The sequence below is a fragment of the Anomaloglossus baeobatrachus genome, unplaced genomic scaffold (assembly GCF_048569485.1).
Source record: "Anomaloglossus baeobatrachus isolate aAnoBae1 unplaced genomic scaffold, aAnoBae1.hap1 Scaffold_489, whole genome shotgun sequence".
Taxonomy (NCBI): domain Eukaryota; kingdom Metazoa; phylum Chordata; class Amphibia; order Anura; family Aromobatidae; genus Anomaloglossus; species Anomaloglossus baeobatrachus.
Window position 1 is genome coordinate 142,688 of NW_027444239.1, and position 9,714 is coordinate 152,401.

General features: G+C 46.0%; 1 pseudogene; it reads right to left on the reverse strand.

Annotated features, from left to right (window-relative positions):
- Positions 1 to 5,956: 5,956 nt before the first annotated feature.
- Positions 5,957 to 6,163, reverse strand: LOC142281936 (U2 spliceosomal RNA; annotated as a pseudogene).
- Between the last annotated feature and the right edge of the window lie 3,551 nt (positions 6,164 to 9,714).

Genomic DNA, 9,714 nt, shown 5'->3' on the forward strand with positions numbered 1-9,714 from the left:
TTTAAAACAATCCAATAAAATGAAGAAAAGTCACTCATACAAGATCCACAGAAGTTGTATAATACATACATAAATCAAAACACTATAAGGCCTGTTTCACACGTCAGTGATTCTGGTACGTTTGTGCTTTTTTTTAAACATAACAGAATCACTGAGATACGCAGATCCATTATAATGAATGGGTCTGCTCACACATCAGTGATTTTTCACTGCACGTGTCTCCGTGCGGCGTACCCGCGTGTCCGTGATTGCTGCACGGAGACATGTCCATTTTTTTCTGGCATCACTGATAGGATGTCCATAAGGTGGCAGCAGAGCATAACAGAAAAAGGTGCCTATTGTGCACTGAAAAGACCCAATGTGATGCACCAGACATATAGAGCCCTAATGGATTCACAAATATAAGATATATCATGAATGACTACTGCATAATGAACGCTAGCATGAAAAAAGAAAGGAATCCATAAAAATAAATAATAAATGGTGCACATATGTTAGAGCCCCACCGAAGGACAAAAAAGTCTGATGGAAATAGAGAGCATATAGGAACAATAAGAATGTGCAACAGAGAGGAAGGTGAGAATGCAGGATCAATCACTGCCTGTCAGATATTAATAATCAGGGAAATAACTCTGGAGCAGACGCACAAATTAGGGTCTTACCTGGTAAGGTAACAAATAATTAATAGTAGTTGCACTCACCTATTAAGGTTGTGCCAGTCACAACCCCTAAATGCACGTTACAAATGGCGACAGCCGCAGCCCCTAGTAGAAGAGCAATAACGTATAGGAGGAAAATCGGGTGCGTGCCGCGCTGTCACCAAAGGAAACTGATGTTAATTATTTCATCTCTTTATTCTTTTTTCCGGTCAATGTGTTTCAGAGATCACTGTCTCCTTCATCAGGGCAAAAAAAGAACAGTATGCAATCAAAGGAGGAAGAACCTCTATATATACACATATGGAGCTACGTCAGAGGACTGACTGCTGTATTTCAAATACTGCCGGGATGGTCAACTGTTACAATACCGGCCATAAAAGTTCTCAAGTGATATATTGAGAAACATTTATAAAATCACTGGGGTATAGTGTTTCAAATTTCATCAGCTTTTTGAGACAAAAATCAGAAAAAGAAGAAGAAGAAGGACAAAATGAAAAAAAGAAAAAAAAGAAGAAAAAAAAACCAAAAAGGGAGCATTGAGCTCCAGACCCTGTATTGAGTCTTAGAAGTGTAGTGACAAGTGCATCTGTCCACAACCCTGTAAGGGTGAACGGGATGACGGACAAGAAAAATTATGTTCGTGGCAAAAAATGGTGGTGTTGCTATATAAAATTGCATTAAGAATAAAGAAAGGAAAAATTTCTTTATAAAAGTAGTGAAGAAAAAAGTGGAAAAAAGGGGAGTGTAAGCCATTTTACTAATAAATAGTGATGAGCGAGCATGCTTGTTACTACTCGGTACTCGCACGAGTATCACTGTACTCGGTCTACTCGACGGGGACCGAGTAATCTCGCGATACTCGTGCTGTACTCGTGGTCTTCATCCCTGCATGTTGGCGCTCTTTTGAGAGCCAGCCCTCATGCAGGGATTGGCTGGCAGACCACTGCAATGCCACAGCCCTGTTAGTTGTGGAATTGCAGTGATTGGCCGGCCTGCACAGCGTGACCGAGCCTTTATACCGGCGGGCGCGCTGTGCTCTGCTCACAGCTATCCAGACAGTCAGTGCAGGGAGAGGGTCGCTGCTTCAGGGAAAGGTTTGCGGCCCTTTATAGCTATTTCCGTAGCAGGGCTGCAAACAGTGTGACCAAAAGTCCTTCTCAGGACTATTCTAGTTGTATACAGGCAGGCAGGGTATAGCCAGGTCGGAGTACAGTAGCAGAGTCCTTCTCAGGACTATTGTTGCTGTATACAGGCAGGGTATAGCCAGGTTGGAATACAGGCTAGTGACCAAAAGAGTCCTTGTCAGGACTATTGTAGCAGTATACAGGCAGGCAGGCAGGCAGGCAGGCAGGGTATATAGCCATTCCTAGTGGTGACCGTATACCAGCCTTCATCATATCTGGGGCTGGTGTACACAGTCTAAAACAGTCCTGATAGTGTCAGACTTCTCAGCAATTGTCGCTCCTAAAACCTGTTAGGTTCTTAGTGCGTCCGTGCTTGCATTTAAAAACCGCACGTGTGTGCCTGTCGGTGGCAGCGTACAGGTGCACTTGTGTGCGTTTTTACCAAACTATTATATAACGCACAAGTGTAGTGTATAATACACGTCAGTCAGCAGTGGCTGATAGTGTCAGAGTTCTCGTCATTAATTTTTGCTCCTAAAACCTGTGTTAGGTTCTTAGTGCGTCCGTGCTTGCATTTAAAAACCGCACGTGTGTGCCTGTCGGTGGCAGCGTACAGGTGCACTTGTATGCGTTTTTACCAAACTATTATATAACGCACAAGTGTAGTGTATAATACACGTCAGTCAGCAGTGGCTGATAGTGTCAGAGTTCTCGTCATTAATTTTTGCTCCTAAAACCTGTGTTAGGTTCTTAGTGCGTCCGTGCTTGCATTTAAAAACCGCACGTGTGTGCCTGTCGGTGGCAGCGTACAGGTGCACTTGTGTGCGTTTTTACCAAACTATTATATAACGCACAAGTGTAGTGTATAATACACGTCAGTCAGCAGTGGCTGATAGTGTCAGAGTTCTCGTCATTAATTTTTGCTCCTAAAACCTGTGTTAGGTTCTTAGTGCGTCCGTGCTTGCATTTAAAAACCGCACGTGTGTGCCTGTCGGTGGCAGCGTACAGGTGCACTTGTGTGCGTTTTTACCAAACTATTATATAACGCACAAGTGTAGTGTATAATACACGTCAGTCAGCAGTGGCTGATAGTGTCAGAGTTCTCGTCATTAATTTTTGCTCCTAAAACCTGTTAGGTTCTTAGTGCGTCCGTGCTTGCATTTAAAAACCGCACGTGTGTGCCTGTCGGTGGCAGCGTACAGGTGCACAATTTGCACAAACTTTGATATAACGCCCAAGTCTAGTGAATACACGTCAGCACAGCATTGCAAAATGCGCAAGGGCATTGGCAAGGAACAAGGAAGTGGACGTGATGGTGGTGCAGGCAGAGGCCGAGGTCGTGGGCAAGCTCTAATTTTGCCACAACAAAGGGCCACATCTAGTCGCTCGCACGTCCTGTCCCAAATTCTTGGGGACCGCAGCAGTACACCGCTCTTGAACCAAGACCAGTGTCAACAGGTTGTTAGTTGGATAGCGGATAATGCTTCCAGTCAGATTGGCACCACCACAAACACTCTGTCTTCCACACGGTCAAGTGTCAGTAGCCGTGATACTGCACCGCACATTTCAGAACCTGATCCTCCTTCCTACCACAAGGCTGAGTACACGTCCTCGGACATTAATGATCCCACACTTGGACACTCGGAAGAGCTGTTCACATTTCCATTCGCACATTCTGGCCTCTCGCCAGCTCATGTTGAAGTGGGTCATGAGGAGATCGTATGTACAGATGGCCAAATATTTGAGCAGCCACGTTCTCACGAAGTTGGCAACGTGTCTCAACAAGGGGTGGACGATGATGAGACACAATTGTCAGGAAGTCAGGAGGAGGAGCAGGGTGCGGAAGAGGAAGACGACGTGGTGGATGATCCAGTAACTGACCCAACCTGGCAGGAGGATATGCAGAGCGAGGACAGCAGTGCACAGGGGGAGGGAGGCGTAGCATCCCAACAGGCAGTAAGAAGCAGGGTGGTGGCTCCAGGCAGAAGTCAGGCAACCGTTCCCCGGAACAACAACACGACACAAGGTGCCTGTACAAATGTTAGGTCTTCCCGAGTCTGGCAGTTTTTTAAGTTGGATCCAGATGATTCTAAAAAGGCCATTTGCAACACCTGCCGTGCCAGCATCAGCAGGGGTACCAAAACTAGCAGCCTGACCACCACCAGCATGATCAGGCACATGTCAGCCAAGCACCCGACTTTGTGGGAAGTACAACACAGTCGAGGAGCAGTGCTTGCTAATGTCACTGCTACGTCTTCGCTGGTTGTGCATGCGAGCCAATCCCCTGTCCATGCTGCCTGCGAACAAGCCTCCTCCGGTCCTGCACCTGCAGTTGCCTACTCAGAAATAACACCATCATCAAGCACGTCCTTGTCCCAGCGCAGCGTTCAGTTATCCATTCAGCAAACCTTTGAACGCAGGCGCAAATACACTGCCAACACCCCACATGGGCGCCCTGGACAAGCCAGGTCGTCACAGGTACTACACCAACACACTCTACACTCCGGCTAGGCACACCGAAGCTAAACACAAATCCTAGTTGCCTTCCTCCAGGGGCTGATGTCCACACCAGGGGGTGGGCCAGGCGGTTGATCCCACCCACCGAGGAGTTCACAGTCCTGGAGGCGGGAAAAGGAGTCAGATTAGAGATCAGTTTTGGAGTTAGAGAAGTGAAGAGGAGAGGAGACTGACCGTGTCCGGGTGTGTGGCCCGGGCACTCAGCAAGGTTGGCAGACGGTGGTGACCTTCTGCAGGAGAGGCTGATTGGAGTGAACCGTACGGACCGGGGATGGGCGGTGGCCCGCCGGTACCAGATCGGGGAGTGAAGAGAAGCCAGCACCATCCGGCAGGGCCTACGGACCCCGACCAGGCTAGGAGTCGCCGTAAAACCGGTCAAATCCGTTAGCGACAGGAACCTCCAGGGTTTCCCAGCAGTCAAGACCCGATTGAAGGCAACAGCTCACACCGTAGAGGGAAGCACAGTCACCGCCAAGGCTACAGTTCCCAGGGCCAGAGCCTGCGGGCAAAAGGGGCTCCCTCAGCATCCATCCAAGCTGGGGAGCGGGTTACCGGTGGGAAGCCCGCTAGATTTTGGGGGAATAAAAGGGGTCCAACACCACATCCCCACAGGTGCACACCCACCCATCAAAGAGAGCTATAAGCCAATACCACCTTCACATTGCCAGTGTACCAAGTACATGTTGAGCAACATGAAGGCGGCTGGGGTTATCCGTGACAGTTGTAGCCTTTGGGCAGCTCTGTTGATCCTGTTAAAAAAGAAGGACGGCACCACTCCCCGTATTGAGGAATCGCTAGCTGCATTGAGAACTGCAAATTATTTTTCTACCCTTGATCTCACTAGTCACTATTGGCAAGTGTCCGTTGCTGAGGCAGACCGGGAGAAGACCGCCTTCGCCACCCCTATGGGTCTCTGCGAGTTCAAAAGCATGCCCTTCGAGCTGTGCAATGCGCCAGGAACCTTCCAGAGGCTGATGGAATGCTGCTTGGGACAAGATTTTAGGGTGTATAAAAAGGGAGATTAGATCCCGTGATCCCAACGTATTGTTACACCTCTATAAATCACTTGTAAGGCTACATCTGGAATATGGGAACCAGTTTTGGGCTCCACATTTTAATAAGGACATTCAGAAGTTAGAGTCAGTTCAAAGGTGGGCAACTAGACTACTACAAGGAATGGAAGGCCTCCCATATGATGACAAGTTGAAAAAGTTATTAAGTGATTATTGGCTGCAATGGGGCTTTCTGGCTGGTGCCAGCCTCTCTTCTTAGCACACAGGAACCACAATCCCTACACCATGCTTCAATGGATTCTCTCATCCCAGCCCAGTAAAACTACATATTTTACACAGTCATAAGCAGCCAAAAGGGATCTATTCTATTCAATTGCAAATGATCTAGATAAGACTGAGAATAAGATACTGCACGGGACATAGCAGAGTTGGTCAAGTTGAGTGGAGATGAGTTTGCTATTTGGCACAGCTTTTTGCATCAATAAAGCAAGTAAAAGGTGTGAAAGATAAAAAAAAGGGTGAAAGTGTGAAAAGTGAATTGGCCAAATTGAGGTGCATATAAAGTTTTTGCTTTCTTTCAATTAACTAATGGGGCTCATTTGAATCAGGTGAATTGAGTTCTGCTTTTGGAAACTGGGTTAAGAAGGGGTGCACCGGTCCTGGAGGTACTGCAATACCAGGTCAATGCGTGCAGTGGACAGAGCAAGATTTTTTCCATCTCCTTGTTCTAAAAATCCATTTAATATATGGTCCCCAGAGAGGGGACGTATCAGATATTAAACTGATAAGAACAGATTTAATTTTTTTTTTTTTCTGTTTATCAGTAGGACTTCAAAATAACAAAGGTGATCGCCTCCCGTTGCCTGGGAACCGTCCAGGCACAAGAGGGCTATGTGTCACCAGAAGGCGCACACACTTCCTCAAGGCCGGCAGACGTGCAATCCCAGGCACCTTCCAGTACCGACCAAGGTAGCGTCCTCCGAAACTACACTTGATCTTAGCCAAAAGGCCGAGAAGCTATAACCCGAATTGGTTACGGCCTTGAGTGGCACCCTGGCCTATACCGGACACATCTTAGGGAGAGGGAGACAAACCCACGCCTACAGAAGACATTTTGTCACCCAAGCCAACCCTTGAAAAGGCTGTTTTGCAGAGCAAAAACAAGAAGAATGGTGCTTTTTGCAGCCGCCGCCCACTGCAATGAATCTGAATAACTCCTCCTTTTGGACACAAGCACCTCCCCTCCCCCTTGCAGTCTTTCCAATTCATGATACAAAAAGACGGACGGACAGGACAGGACAGGACAGGCTGCCTGACTTTCCGTCACTGCCACCCTTTGCCATCCTTGCCCGTAGAAAGCCCTTTCATCATCCCCAAACCCTAATCTTTTCCCTTCCCTTCCCAGATGCGTCTCACTCCCTTTCATTAGGAAGTGAGCGCAGCCTTTTCTCCGTTCTGCACATGCGCGACGTTAAACACAAATGCGCAGGCGTGCGTTCCATTACCCTCACTGCATTCCACTCCCATACAGGAAGTGGGCGCAGCTATTACTACGGTCGCACATAAAAGAACCCACGGCCACCACTGCACATAGCTGACTCCACCACAGGACACCCACTTCTACACCAACGCAGGTAAGACAGGATCGGCACCTCTATGCTCCCGTTACAATCAGGCTCAGTCACCATGTGATAACGCTCTCAACTCTTTAGTTGCAGGCTCCCCTTGCTTCACCTCCACTGGCTGTGCTGCCATTTCCTCTCCCACCTGGAAGGTATACTTTATTCCACTATTTTCCTGTTTCTCTCTTCCCCCTTTTCCCATAACCTACTTTTATCTGCATTTGTGGGGTATCTATATGCTATTTACATCATAGTTTTATTCATTAATATGGAAGGGAAGAGTGCCCATGAGAGTGTTGAACTGCGGAGAGCAAGAGATTAAGCTGCTCCGATTTGCCACCATTGATAAGCTGTTCTCAGTAGATACACATGCTATCCAAACAGCAGTATCCACCATTGCTTCAGCCCACCCATTCAGTGACAGCTCACCAAGTCAGCCAGAGGAGTGGTGTAAGGAATTACACGTAGGCACTGACTCCACACCTTCACATCACAAGAAGGGGGTCTACAGGCTAGTGCAAGAATACGAGCAAGTCTTCAGCAAACATCCGCTAGACTTTTGAAGAATAAAAGGGGTCAAACACTACATCCCCACAAGTGCACACCCACCCATCAAAGAGAGATATAAGCCAAAACTACCTGCACATTACCAGTGTACCAAGGACATGTTGAGCAACATGAAGGAGGCTGGGGTTATCCGTGACAGTTGTAGCCTCTGGGCAGCTCCGTTGGTCCTGTTAAAGAAGAAGGACAGCACCACTCCCCTGTATTGAGGAATAGCTAGCTGCATTGAGAACTGCAAATTATTTTTCTACCCTTGATCTCACTAGTCGCTATTGGCAAGTGTCCGTTGCTGAGGCAGACCGGGAGAAGACCGCCTTTGCCACCCCGATGGGTCTCTGCGAGTTCAAAAGCATGCCCTTCGAGCTGTGCAATTTGCCAGGAACCTTCCAGAGGCTGATGGAATGCTGCTTGGGACACCGAAACTTTGAAACGGTACTGCTATACCTTTATGATGTTATTGTTTATTCTAAAGCAAACAAGATTTTAGGGTGTATAAAAAGGGAGATTAGATCCGGTGATCCCAACGTATTGTTACCCCTCTATAAATCACTTGTAAGGCCACATCTGGAATATGGGGTAAAGTCCTGAGCAGGTTGATAACCATTGGTTTGAGCATGGTAGGGTGTAGTGCGCATCTTCCTGCATCGGTAAAAGCTGCAGAAGTCCTTGAAGATTTCCGCTTCAAAGGCTGTGCCTTGATCTGTGAGGACTCTCTCTGAGTAGCCATGAGGTCTGCATAAGTGTGCTTGGAAGACCTTCGCTGCAGTATGGGCCATTAGATCTTTGACTTGTACCACAACCATAAATCTCGAGTAGTTGTCTACCATCGTAAGTGCATACGTGAGCTCGCCTCGATATTCTGCAACAAAACTCCCTTTTTCGATTTCAGTTTCAGCAAACACTCCTCTTCCTGTAGAAAATATTTATCATTACCTAAGACAGTCATTCTAATGCATGACAATATTAAGGCAATTTAGTTAAAACTTGTTTTAACTCACCTTTAAGGGGATTGATGTATTTCATGGTCAATCCAGGTTTGTCAGTGATGGCACTGACATAATGTATGGCGTCTTTTTCGGGCGTTATCCTTTGTCTTTTCATTGTGAAAATCCAGTTGCCTATATCAAAGCAAATTCTACTACTTGTAAAGTATGCAGAAAATGAAATGTAGAACATATAACATCAACTGCTTAGGAACGCATCATAGGTTAGTACTTAAAAGGATATTGTCATGTTCTAGTCATAATGCAAGCTGGACATTTTTCATGTTACCCTGTAATCGCCGGCCTGTTCTAATGCTCACAAGCCAAGATATAGGCTCAGCTGCTAAGGCTTCCCTCTGCCTTCTGAATGAAACTTGAATATGTCTGGGTCACTGTGTATATAGCAGGTGCTCAGAAAAAATAAGAGTCAATTCAATAGAAATAGCTCTGGCACACTATAGTGATCAATAACGTAAGAAAAGAACTCTTGGAATGCTGAAAATTCTTTATTTGTGCAAAAGGATAATTCATCCAACGTTTCGACCTTGTTTTTAGGTCTTTATCAAGGATAAAGTTATCTAAGATCATAAAGGGTTACAAAACCATATAAACACGTAATTAGTACATAGTACAACATAACAGTACAATATATTGCTACTTGAGAGTACAATGGGTCAAATGACCATGATGCACATACAAAAAATTTTTCCAAAGCCATAGTGAAAACATTTGTACTGAGGAAAGAAAATTTCCACATGACCTATCTGGAGAAACATTCTGGATCAAACAACCAAAAATAGTCAAGCAGGTAAATACACACCTATATGGATAACAGGATGATATGTGTTCAATTGTATAGCGTCATTGCCATTAAGGTACAAATGGAAAACTTGCAATCCTATATAGTGAAGGAAATGAACACATATCATATCAAAGAACACAGGAACATGGGTGTGAGAAAAACCTCAATGTTTATACTTTGTTCTTTATAATGGTGTGAACATGTATATGTCTCAGTACCTTATGCACTTGAGAATTCTAGTGAGTAGATCATGAAAGCCTATTTCAGAACTGGAATCGGTAAATAATTGTAGGTGGAATCTAAATGAAAAGATGGTACAAGTGTTATCATGACACGTGGGCTATAACACAATGAGGGGCACTGCAGCCAGAAACTTGAGATGCTGCCCCCTGACTGCTGGCCCCTATGCATGTTTAAATAGAGGTCTCCC